A 13,058-nucleotide genomic window follows, 5' to 3' on the forward strand; every position below is an offset into this window, starting at 1 on the left:
ACGAAAAAGCATACGCAAAAAACCCCAAAACAACATGGCGTCTCCAGTTTCCAGCTATCCCAAAGAAAACCACCCAGAGAACTCAAATACAACGGAAATACAAGAAAATGACCTCAAATCCTTAGTAATGAGGATGATAATGGAGGAAACAAATAAAATTCGTAATCAAATGCAGGAAGACGCAGACAAACAGGTGAGAGACATAAAGAAGCACATAGAGTGGAACTGGAAAAATTGCAGGAAAATGCAAACAACCAGATGAAAGAAATAACTAAAACGGTTCAAGCTCTGAAGACCTATAAAGAGGCAATGGAAGAAACTCAGGAATATACAAAAAATCAGATGAAAGAAATCAAAAAATCAGTTCAAGATCTGAAAATGAAGATGGATTCAATGATAAACACACAGACAGAAGAAAAACGAGAACGTGAGACCTCAGAGAAGAAGGCGAGCAACACCGAGGTGAGCTTTTCTAACAGAATCCAAGAGATGGAAGAACGAATCTCAGGGCTAGAAGATACAATCACAGATATTGAATCAACCATTAAAGAAAATGCCAAATCTGGAAAACTCCTGACACAAAACATCCAAGAAATTAAGGACACCATGAAAAGAAGAAATTTGCGGATAATAGGCATTGAAGAAAGAGAAGACATCAGACTCCAGGGCCCAGAAACTATTCTCAACAAAATCATAGAAGAAAATTTCCCCAATCTAAAGAAAGAGATGCCTATAAACATACAAGAGGCCTACAGAACACCAAATAGAATTGACCAGAAAAGAAAAACTGCCCGCCACATAATAATCAAAACACAAAACATGCAGAACAAAGAAAAAATATTAAAAGCTGCAAGGGAAAAGGGCCAAATAACATTTAATGGTAAACCTATCAGAATTACACCTGACTTCTCAGCAGAGACCATAAAAGCCAGAAGGTCCTGGACAGAGATCCTGCAAACCCTAAGAGAACACAGATGCCAGGCCAGACTACTTTACCCAGCAAAATTATCAATAACCATTGATGGAGAAAACAAAATATTCCATGACAAAAACAAATTCAAACAGTACCTATCCACAAACCCAGCTTTACAGAAGGTACTAGAAGGAAAACTCCATCCCAAAGGGTCAAGCTACAACCAAAACTACCCAGGAAATAGATAACTATCCCATGGCAAAAACACAACTACACAAACGCTCGACTGGAAACAACATCAAAATTAAGACTCTTAACAGTCACTGGTCATTAATATCTCTCAACATCAATGGCCTCAATTCTCCAATAAAAAGACACAGACTAACCGAATGGGTACATAAACAAGACCCAACATTCTTCTGCATCCAAGAAACACATCTCACCCATAATGAAAGGCATTACCTCAGGGTAAAAGGTTGGAAAAAAATATTCCAAGCAAATGGTCACAAGAAGCAAGCAGGTGGGGATCCAAGATGGCGGCGAGCAGTGTGGACCGCGTTTGGAGGCTCCAGTGAACAATTCAGGGAATTGCACAGATTTCTGAGCCAGGAACACCGAGGTCCGAACATCACGGCAGCAGGAGTGCTCCACGGTTCGGAGGGACCAGGGTGCAGAGGACCTGCGTGCCCCTGCACACGGGAGGAGCATGGTTTTTCTCTGATCGGAGCGGCAGCGGCAGAGGCAGCAGCACCAGCGGCACCAGCAGCGGCGGCTGAGGTTTGCAGCTCATAGCCTTCCGGTGGAGGCGATTGGTGTGGTGGCTGGTGGGATTTGCTGCGGGAGAGGGGACTCGGGGCAGGATTTGGGTCGCGTGGAGCCTTTGGACCCAGATTGGACTCGGCGGACAGTTCGGCCCCAGAGTCCCGGGTATTGGCCCGGCCCAGCAAACAATTCTGCCTGAGGCACTAACTCAGCGTGGCCATAGCTCCCCTGCTGTGGCGCAGGCTTAGTTGAGCACGCTGCTGCGCACTAGGCACTACCTCAGCTCAGCGGCAGCTCCCCTGCGGTGACACAGTCTGGGCGGAGCACTTGGTTTCACCACAGGCGCTAACTCAGAGCAGCCGCAGTTCTCCTGCTGTGGCGCAGGCTTGGTGACGTGCTCGGTTCCATCCTAGGCACCACCTCAGCTCAGCGGCAGCTCCCCTGCGGGGACACAGTCCGGGCGGAGCACTTGTTCCACCACTGGCGCTAACTCAGAGCAGCCACAGTTCTCCTGCTGTGGCGCAGGCTTGGTGACGTGCTCGGTTCCATCCTAGGCACCACCTCAGCTCAGCGGCAGCTCCCCTGCGGGGACACAGTGCGGGCGGAGCACTTGTCCCACCACTGGCGCTAACTCAGAGCAGCCGCAGTTCTCCTGCTGTGGCGCAGGCTTGGTGACGTGCTCGGTTCCATCCTAGGCACCACCTCAGCTCAGCGGCAGCTCCCCTGCGGGGACACAGTGCGGGCGGAGCACTTGTTCCACCACTGGCGCTAACTCAGAGCAGCCGCAGTTCTCCTGCTGTGGCACAGACTGGACAGAGCTCTCGGTTCCACCAGCTCTAAGACTCTGGTTGGACACAGTGTGCAGTTTGAATCCAGAATTCCTGGCTGAGATTGGTGGTCAGTTCGGGCCCTGAGTCAATAACTGACCACAGCACGAACTTTGGGCCACAAGGCCCTAGCGGAGCTTGGTGCGTAGTCCCAGCCCAAAAATTCTGGCTGGGCCCTGTGTGCATTTTGGGCCCAAAATCCCTAGCTGAGCTTGGCAGACGGTTCTGGCCCTGAGAATCTAGCTGAGTTCTGCCCGTGGTTCGGTCCCAGTGCTCCTGGCTGGACTTGGCAGGGAACACAGAAGGCTGTGGATACCTTGGCCTGACCCAACGCGCATTCAGAGACCCAGAACAATTGCAGGATCCACAGCAGAGAGGGACTGAGGATCACTGGCTGTGAGAGACCAGAACAACAGGGCTAACCTCCTAACATCCACACCAGTGAAGCTTTGAGCTCGCAGCCTAGGGAAATCGTAAGAAAACAAGTGAATCTATCGTCAGACACCCTCCATTCAACTCTGGAAGCTACCCAACAAAAACAAAGACGGCAAGATGTCTAAAGGACAACGAAAAAGCATACGCAAAAAACCCCAAATCAACATGGCGTCTCCAGTTTCCAGCTATCCCAAAGAAAACCACCCAGAGAACTCAAATACAACGGAAATACAAGAAAATGACCTCAAATCCTTAGTAATGAGGATGATAATGGAGGAAACAAATAAAATTCGTAATCAAATGCAGGAAGACGCAGACAAACAGGTGAGAGACATAAAAGAAGCACATAGAGTGGAACTGGAAAAATTGCAGGAAAATGCAAACAACCAGATGAAAGAAATAACTAAAACGGTTCAAGCTCTGAAGACCTATAAAGAGGCAATGGAAGAAACTCAGGAATATACAAAAAATCAGATGAAAGAAATCAAAAAATCAGTTCAAGATCTGAAAATGAAAATGGATTCAATGATAAACACACAGACAGAAGAAAAACGAGAACGTGAGACCTCAGAGAAGAAGGCGAGCAACACAGAGGTGAGCTTTTCTAACAGAATCCAAGAGATGGAAGAACGAATCTCAGGGCTAGAAGATACAATCACAGATATTGAATCAACCATTAAAGAAAATGCCAAATCTGGAAAACTCCTGACACAAAACATCCAAGAAATTAAGGACACCATGAAAAGAAGAAATTTGCGGATAATAGGCATTGAAGAAAGAGAAGACATCAGACTCCAGGGCCCAGAAACTATTCTCAACAAAATCATAGAAGAAAATTTCCCCAATCTAAAGAAAGAGATGCCTATAAACATACAAGAGGCCTACAGAACACCAAATAGAATTGACCAGAAAAGAAAAACTGCCCGCCACATAATAATCAAAACACAAAACATGCAGAACAAAGAAAAAATATTAAAAGCTGCAAGGGAAAAGGGCCAAATAACATTTAATGGTAAACCTATCAGAATTACACCCGACTTCTCAGCAGAGACCATAAAAGCCAGAAGGGCCTGGACAGAGATCCTGCAAACCCTAAGAGACCACAGATGCCAGGCCAGACTACTTTACCCAGCAAAATTATCAATAACCATTGATGGAGAAAACAAAATATTCCATGACAAAAACAAATTCAAACAGTACCTATCCACAAACCCAGCTTTACAGAAGGTACTAGAAGGAAAACTCCATCCCAAAGGGTCAAGCTACAACCAAAACTACCCAGGAAATAGATAACTATCCCATGGCAAAAACACAACTACACAAACGCTCGACTGGAAACAACATCAAAATTAAGACTCTTAACAGTCACTGGTCATTAATATCTCTCAACATCAATGGCCTCAATTCTCCAATAAAAAGACACAGACTAACCGAATGGGTACATAAACAAGACCCAACATTCTTCTGCATCCAAGAAACACATCTCACCCATAATGAAAGGCATTACCTCAGGGTAAAAGGTTGGAAAAAAATATTCCAAGCAAATGGTCACAAGAAGCAAGCAGGTGTAGCCATTTTAGTATCGAACAAAATAGACTTTCAACCAAAATTAATCAAAAGGGATGAGGAAGGACACTTCATACTCATCAAAGGTAAAGTCAACCAAGATGACATCACAATTCTGAACATCTATGCTCCCAATACAAGGGCAACCCACATATGTAAAAGATCTCCTAAAAAAGCTTAAACCACACATCGATCCCCACACAATAATAGTGGGAGACTTCAACACCCCACTCTCACTGAAGGATAAGTCATTGAAACAGAAACTAAGCCGAGAAATAACATCATTAACCAATGCCATGGGTCAAATGGATCTAACAGATATCTATAGAACCTTTCACCCAAACAAGAAAGAATACACCTTCTTCTCTGCACCCCATGGAACCTTCTCCAAAATTGATCACATCGTAGGTCACAAAGCAAGCCTCAACAGATACAAGAGGATTGAAATAATACCTTGTATCCTATCAGATCACCATGCTCTTAGGCTGCAATTCAACAACAACAGAAATAACAAAAAGCCTACACGTTTGTGGAAACTAAACAACTCTCTGCTAAATGACACCTGGGTCAGGGAAGAAATAAAGAAAGAAATCAAGGAGTTTCTGAAATTCAATGAAAATGAAGAAACAACATACCCAAATTTGTGGGATACATTGAAAGCAGTGCTAAGAGGAAAATTCATAGCACTAAGTGCCTTTAAAAAGAAATTGGAAACATCGCACATAAGCATCTTAACAACACAACTGGAAGCCCTAGAAAAAAAAGAAGCAGAAACACCCAAGAGGAGTAGACGCCTGGAAATAATCAAACTCAGGGCTGAAATTAACAAATTAGAAACTAAGAAAACAGTCCAAAGAATCAACAAAACCAAAAGCTGGTTCTTTGAGAAAATCAACAAGATAGACAGACCATTAGCCAAACTAACTAAAAGGCAGAGAGACAGTATTGAAATCAACAAATCAGAAATGAAAAGGGAGACATAACAACAGACACTGATGAAATTCAAAGAATCATAAGATCCTACTTTGAAGGCATATACGCCACAAAATTTGAAAATCTAAGGGAAATGGACGATTTTCTTGATCAAGTTCACTTGCCAAAGTTGAGTGAAGAACAGATAAACAAGTTAAATAGTCCCATTTCCCCTACAGAAATAGAAGCAATCATCGATGGTCTCCCAACCAAAAAAAGCCCAGGGCCAGATGGTTTCAGTGCAGAATTCTACCAGACCTTTAAGGGCGAGCTAATACCGATACTCTTCAAGCTACTCCAAAAGATAGAAATGGATGGAAAATTACCAACTTCATTCTATGAGGCCATAGTCTCATTGATACCTAAACCTCACAAAGACTCAACAAAGAAAGAGAATTTCAGACCAATTTCTCTTATGAACATAGATGCAAAAATACTAAATAAAATACTTGCAAAACGAATACAGGAGCACATCAAAGATATCATTCATCATGACCAAGTAGGCTTCATTCCAGGCATGCAGGGATGGTTTAATATACGGAAATCCATCAATGTAATCCATCATATAAACAAACTGAAAATAAAAAACCACATGATCATCTCCTTGGATGCAGAGAAAGCATTTGATAAAATTCAACACCCATTCATGTTTAAAGTTTTAGAGAGATCGGGGATACAAGGCACTTTCCTCAACATAATAAAGGCTATATACAGCAAGCCAATAGCCAAAATCAAAGTAAATGGTGAGATACTCAAGGAAATTCCTCTCAAATCGGGAACAAGGCAAGGCTGCCCACTCTCTCCATATCTCTTCAATATAGTACTCGAAGTTCTAGCCAGAGCAATAAGACAACAAAAGGAGATCAAGGGTATCCAAATGGGAAAGGAGGAAGTCAAATTATCCCTCTTTGCAGATGATATGATAGTGTACATAAGTGACCCTCAAAACTCCACCAGAGAACTCCTAAAGCTGATAAACACCTTCAGCAAATTGGCTGGATACAAAATTAACTCAAAAAAGTCTGTAGCCTTCCTATACACAAATGACAAGCTTACAGAGGAAGAAATTAGGAAAACCACACCCTTCACATTAGCCACAAGCAATATAAAATATCTAGGAGTTACCCTAACTAAGCAAGTGAAGGACTTGTATGAAAAAAATTTCAAAACTCTGAAGAAAGAGATTGAAGATGACCTGAGAAGATGGCGTGATCTTCCTTGCTCATGGATCGGGAGAATTAACATAGTAAAAATGGCCATCCTACCAAAAGCAATCTACAGATTCAATGCAATCCCTATCAAAATAACTACACAATTTTTTAAAGACATTGAAAGTTCAATTCTGAACTTCATATGGAAAAACAAAAAACCCAGAATAGCTAAAACAATCTTGTACAATAAAAGATGCTCCGGAGGAATCTCCATACCTGATCTCAAACTGTACTATAAAGCAATAGTAATTAAAACAGCATGGTACTGGCACAGCAACAGGCTGGTTGATCAGTGGAATCGAATCGAAGACCCAGATATGAATCCACACACATATGGTCACTTGATTTTTGACAAAGAAGCCAAATCCATTCAATGGAAAAAGGATAGCATCTTCAACAAATGGTGCTGGTCTAACTGGAGGTCTATGTGTAAAAAATGAAACTGGACCCATATTTGTCACCTTGCACAAAACTCAAATCCAAGTGGATTAAAGACCTCAACATAAAACCAGAGACACTAAGCCACTTAGAAGAAAAAGTGGGAAAGAGCCTGGAACATATTGGCACAGGAGACAACTTCCTGAACAGAACACCAACGGCCCAGGCCTTAATGTCAACCATTAATAAATGGGACCTCATGAGGCTGAGAAGCTTCTGTAAGGCAGGAGACACTGTCAAGAGAACAAAGCGACAGCCTACAGACTGGGAAAAAATCTTCACCAACCCTACATCTGACAAAGGTCTAATATCCAAAATATATAAAGAACTCAAGAAATTAAACACCACCAAACCGAATAACCCAATTGAGAAATGGGGCTTGGAACTAAACAGAGAATTCTCAACAGAGGAGTATCAAATGGCTGAGAAACACTTAAAGAAATGCTCAACCTCCTTAGTCATCAGGGAAATGCAAATCAAAACAACTCTGAGATTCCATCTTACACCCATCAGAATGGCTAAGATCAAAAATTCAAGCGACACCACATGCTGGCGAGGATGTGGGGAGAGAGGAACACTCCTTCATTGCTGGTGGGAATGCAAACTAGTACAGCCACTTTGGAAATCTATCTGGTGCTATCTCAGAAAAATGGGAATAGGGCTTCCTCAAGACCCAGCTATTCCACTCCTTGGAATATACCCAGAAGATGCTCCAGCACACAACAAGAAAATTTGCTCAACCATGTTCATAGCAGCCTTATTCATAATAGCCAGAACATGGAAACAGCCTAAGTGTCCCTCAGTAGAAGAGTGGATAAAGAAACTGTGGTACATATACACTATGGAATACTACTCAGCTATTAAAAACAAGGAATTCCCGAAATTTGTGGACAAATGGATTGAACTAGAAATGATCATAATGAGTGAGTTAACCCAGAAGCAGAAAGAATCAAATGGTATATACTCACTTATATCTGCATACTAGCCCAAGGGGCATGTCCCACAAAAGCCTTCACTTACCAGGAAACTGGGACAGAGGGGAAGGCATCCTATTGGGACTCTAAATGAGAGACGCATGGGAGAACAGCAAAATAAAAGGATCCAGAGGGTCCTAGAAATCTACAAGTAGAACAATATGATAGGCAGATTTGGGCCCAGGGGTCCCGCTCAAACTAAGGCACCAGCCAAGGACAATACAGGAGGTAAACTTTAAACCCCTTCCCAGATCTAGCCAATGGTCAGAATATTCTCCACAGTTGAGTGGAGAGTGTGATACGACTTTCTCACATACTCTGGTGCCTCACATTTGACCATGTCCCCTGGAGGGGGAGACCTGGTGGCACTCAGAGGAAGGACAGCAAGTAGCCAAGAAGAGACTTTGATACCCTATGAGAATATATAGGGGGACGTAATCCCTCTCAGGAACAGTCATAGGGGAGGGGAATAATGGGAAAATGGGGGGGGGGGGAGGAATGGGAGGATACAAGGGATGGGATAAACATTGAGATGTAACAAGAATAAATTAATAAAAAAAATAAAATTAAAAAAAAAAAAAATATAAAAAAAAAAAAAAAAAAAAAAAAAAAAAAGAAGCAAGCAGGTGTAGCCATTTTAGTATCGAACAAAATAGACTTTCAACCAAAATTAATCAAAAGGGATGAGGAAGGACACTTCATACTCATCAAAGGTAAAGTCAACCAAGATGACATCACAATTCTGAACATCTATGCTCCCAATACAAGGGCACCCACATATGTAAAAGATCTCCTAAAAAAGCTTAAACCACACATCGATCCCCACACAATAATAGTGGGAGACTTCAACACCCCACTCTCACTGAAGGATAAGTCATTGAAACAGAAACTAAGCCGAGAAATAACATCATTAACCAATGCCATGGGTCAAATGGATCTAACAGATATCTATAGAACCTTTCACCCAAACAAGAAAGAATACACCTTCTTCTCTGCACCCCATGGAACCTTCTCCAAAATTGATCACATCGTAGGTCACAAAGCAAGCCTCAACAGATACAAGAGGATTGAAATAATACCTTGTATCCTATCAGATCACCATGCTCTTAGGCTGCAATTCAACAACAACAGAAATAACAAAAAGCCTACACGTTTGTGGAAACTAAACAACTCTCTGCTAAATGACACCTGGGTCAGGGAAGAAATAAAGAAAGAAATCAAGGAGTTTCTGAAATTCAATGAAAATGAAGAAACAACATACCCAAATTTGTGGGATACATTGAAAGCAGTGCTAAGAGGAAAATTCATAGCACTAAGTGCCTTTAAAAAGAAATTGGAAACATCGCACATAAGCATCTTAACAACACAACTGGAAGCCCTAGAAAAAAAAGAAGCAGAAACACCCAAGAGGAGTAGACGCCTGGAAATTATCAAACTCAGGGCTGAAATTAACAAATTAGAAACTAAGAAAACAGTCCAAAGAATCAACAAAACCAAAAGCTGGTTCTTTGAGAAAATCAACAAGATAGACAGACCATTAGCCAAACTAACTAAAAGGCAGAGAGACAGTATTGAAATCAACAAAATCAGAAATGAAAAGGGAGACATAACAACAGACACTGAAGAAATTCAAAGAATCATAAGATCCTACTTTGAAGGCATATACGCCACAAAATTTGAAAATCTAAGGGAAATGGACGATTTTCTTGATCAAGTTCACTTGCCAAAGTTGAGTGAAGAACAGATAAACAAGTTAAATAGTCCATCTCCCCGACAGAAATAGAAGCAATCATCGATGGTCTCCCAACCAAAAAAAGCCCAGGGCCAGATGGTTTCAGTGCAGAATTCTACCAGACCTTTAAGGGCGAGCTAATACCGATACTCTTCAAGCTACTCCAAAAGATAGAAATGGATGGAAAATTACCAAATTCATTCTATGAGGCCATAGTCTCATTGATACCTAAACCTCACAAAGACTCAACAAAGAAAGAGAATTTCAGACCAATTTCTCTTATGAACATAGATGCAAAAATACTAAATAAAATACTTGCAAAACGAATACAGGAGCACATCAAAGATATCATTCATCATGACCAAGTAGGCTTCATTCCAGGCATGCAGGGATGGTTTAATATACGGAAATCCATCAATGTAATCCATCATATAAACAAACTGAAAATAAAAAACCACATGATTATCTCCTTGGATGCAGAGAAAGCATTTGATAAATTCAACACCCATTCATGTTTAAAGTTTTAGAGAGATCGGGGATACAAGGCACTTTCCTCAACATAATAAAGGCTATATACAGCAAGCCAATAGCCAAAATCAAAGTAAATGGTGAGATACTCAAGGAAATTCCTCTCAAATCGGGAACAAGGCAAGGCTGCCCACTCTCTCCATATCTCTTCAATATAGTACTCGAAGTTCTAGCCAGAGCAATAAGACAACAAAAGGAGATCAAGGGGATCCAAATGGGAAAGGAGGAAGTCAAATTATCCCTCTTTGCAGATGATATGATAGTGTACATCAGTGACCCTCAAAACTCCACCAGAGAACTCCTAAAGCTGATAAACACCTTCAGCAAATTGGCTGGATACAAAATTAACTCAAAAAGTCTGTAGCCTTCCTATACACAAATGACAAGCTTGCAGAGGAAGAATTAGGAAAACCACACCCTTCACATTAGCCACAAGCAATATAAAATATCTAGGAGTTACCCTAACTAAGCAAGTGAAGGACTTGTATGAAAAAAATTTCAAAACTCTGAAGAAAGAGATTGAAGATGACCTGAGAAGATGGCGTGATCTTCCTTGCTCATGGATCGGGAGAATTAACATAGTAAAAATGGCCATCCTACCAAAAGCAATCTACAGATTCAATGCAATCCCTATCAAAATAACTACACAATTTTTAAAGACATTGAAAGTTCAATTCTGAACTTCATATGGAAAAACAAAAAACCCAGAATAGCTAAAACAATCTTGTACAATAAAAGATGCTCCGGAGGAATCTCCATACCTGATCTCAAACTGTACTATAAAGCAATAGTACTTAAAACAGCATGGTACTGGCACAGCAACAGGCTGGTTGATCAGTGGAATCGAATCGAAGACCCAGATATGAATCCACACACATATGGTCACTTGATTTTTGACAAAGAAGCCAAATCCATTCAATGGAAAAAGGATAGCATCTTCAACAAATGGTGCTGGTCTAACTGGAGGTCTATGTGTAAAAAAATGAAACTGGACCCATATTTGTCACCTTGCACAAAACTCAAATCCAAGTGGATTAAAGACCTCAACATAAAACCAGAGACACTAACTCACTTAGAAGAAAAAGTGGGAAAGAGCCTGGAACATATTGGCACAGGAGACAACTTCCTGAACAGAACACCTACGGCCCAGGCCTTAATGTCAACCATTAATAAATGGGACCTCATGAGGCTGAGAAGCTTCTGTAAGGCAGGAGACACTGTCAAGAGAACAAAGCGACAGCCTACAGACTGGGAAAAAATCTTCACCAACCCTACATCTGACAAAGGTCTAATATCCAAAATATATAAAGAACTCAAGAAATTAAACACCACCAAACCGAATAACCCAATTGAGAAATGGGGCTTGGAACTAAACAGAGAATTCTCAACAGAGGAGTATCAAATGGCTGAGAAACACTTAAAGAAATGCTCAACCTCCTTAGTCATCAGGGAAATGCAAATCAAAACAACTCTGAGATTCCATCTTACACCCATCAGAATGGCTAAGATCAAAAATTCAAGCGACACCACATGCTGGCGAGGATGTGGGGAGAGAGGAACACTCCTTCATTGCTGGTGGGAATGCAAACTAGTACAGCCACTTTGGAAATCTATCTGGTGCTATCTCAGAAAAATGGGAATAGGGCTTCCTCAAGACCCAGCTATTCCACTCCTTGGAATATACCCAGAAGATGCTCCAGCACACAACAAGAAAATTTGCTCAACCATGTTCATAGCAGCCTTATTCATAATAGCCAGAACATGGAAACAGCCTAAGTGTCCCTCAGTAGAAGAGTGGATAAAGAAACTGTGGTACATATACACTATGGAATACTACTCAGCTATTAAAAACAAGGAATTCCCGAAATTTGTGGATAAATGGATTGAGCTAGAAATGATCATAATGAGTGAGTTAACCCAGAAGCAGAAAGAATCAAATGGTATATACTCACTTATATCTGCATACTAGCCCAAGGGCATGTCCCACGAAAGCCTTCACTTACCAGGAAACTGGGACAGAGGGGAAGGCATCCTATTGGGACTCTAAATGAGAGACGCATGGGAGAACAGCAAAATAAAAGGATCCAGAGGGTCCTAGAAATCTACAAGTAGAACAATATGATAGGCAGATTTGGGCCCAGGGGTCCCGCTCAAACTAAGGCACCAGCCAAGGACAATACAGGAGGTAAACTTTAAACCCCTTCCCAGATCTAGCCAATGGTCAGAATATTCTCCACAGTTGAGTGGAGAGTGTGATATGACTTTCTCACATACTCTGGTGCCTCACATTTGACCATGTCCCCTGGAGGGGGAGACCTGGTGGCACTCAGAGGAAGGACAGCAAGTAGCCAAGAAGAGACTTGATACCCTATGAGAATATATAGGGGGACGTAATCCCCCTCAGGAACAGTCATAGGGGAGGGGAATAATGGGAAAATGGGGGGGGGGAGGAATGGGAGGATACAAGGGATGGGATAAACATTGAGATGTAACAAGAATAAATTAATTAATAAAAAAAAAAAAATAAATAAAAAAAAAAAAATAAAAAAATAAAAAGGACTGTCTTAATCCAAATATAGTAGTTTGATTTTGATGAATTTGATATGATTTGTTATATTTTGTCTCAAATAAACTAGATAACAGGCAGTTCTAATATTTTACAAACAAATGGAAGCAAATTCAACCAAACTTTATGATGTG

This window comes from Acomys russatus, chromosome 27, assembly GCF_903995435.1.
Source record: "Acomys russatus chromosome 27, mAcoRus1.1, whole genome shotgun sequence".
NCBI classification, from domain to species: domain Eukaryota; kingdom Metazoa; phylum Chordata; class Mammalia; order Rodentia; family Muridae; genus Acomys; species Acomys russatus.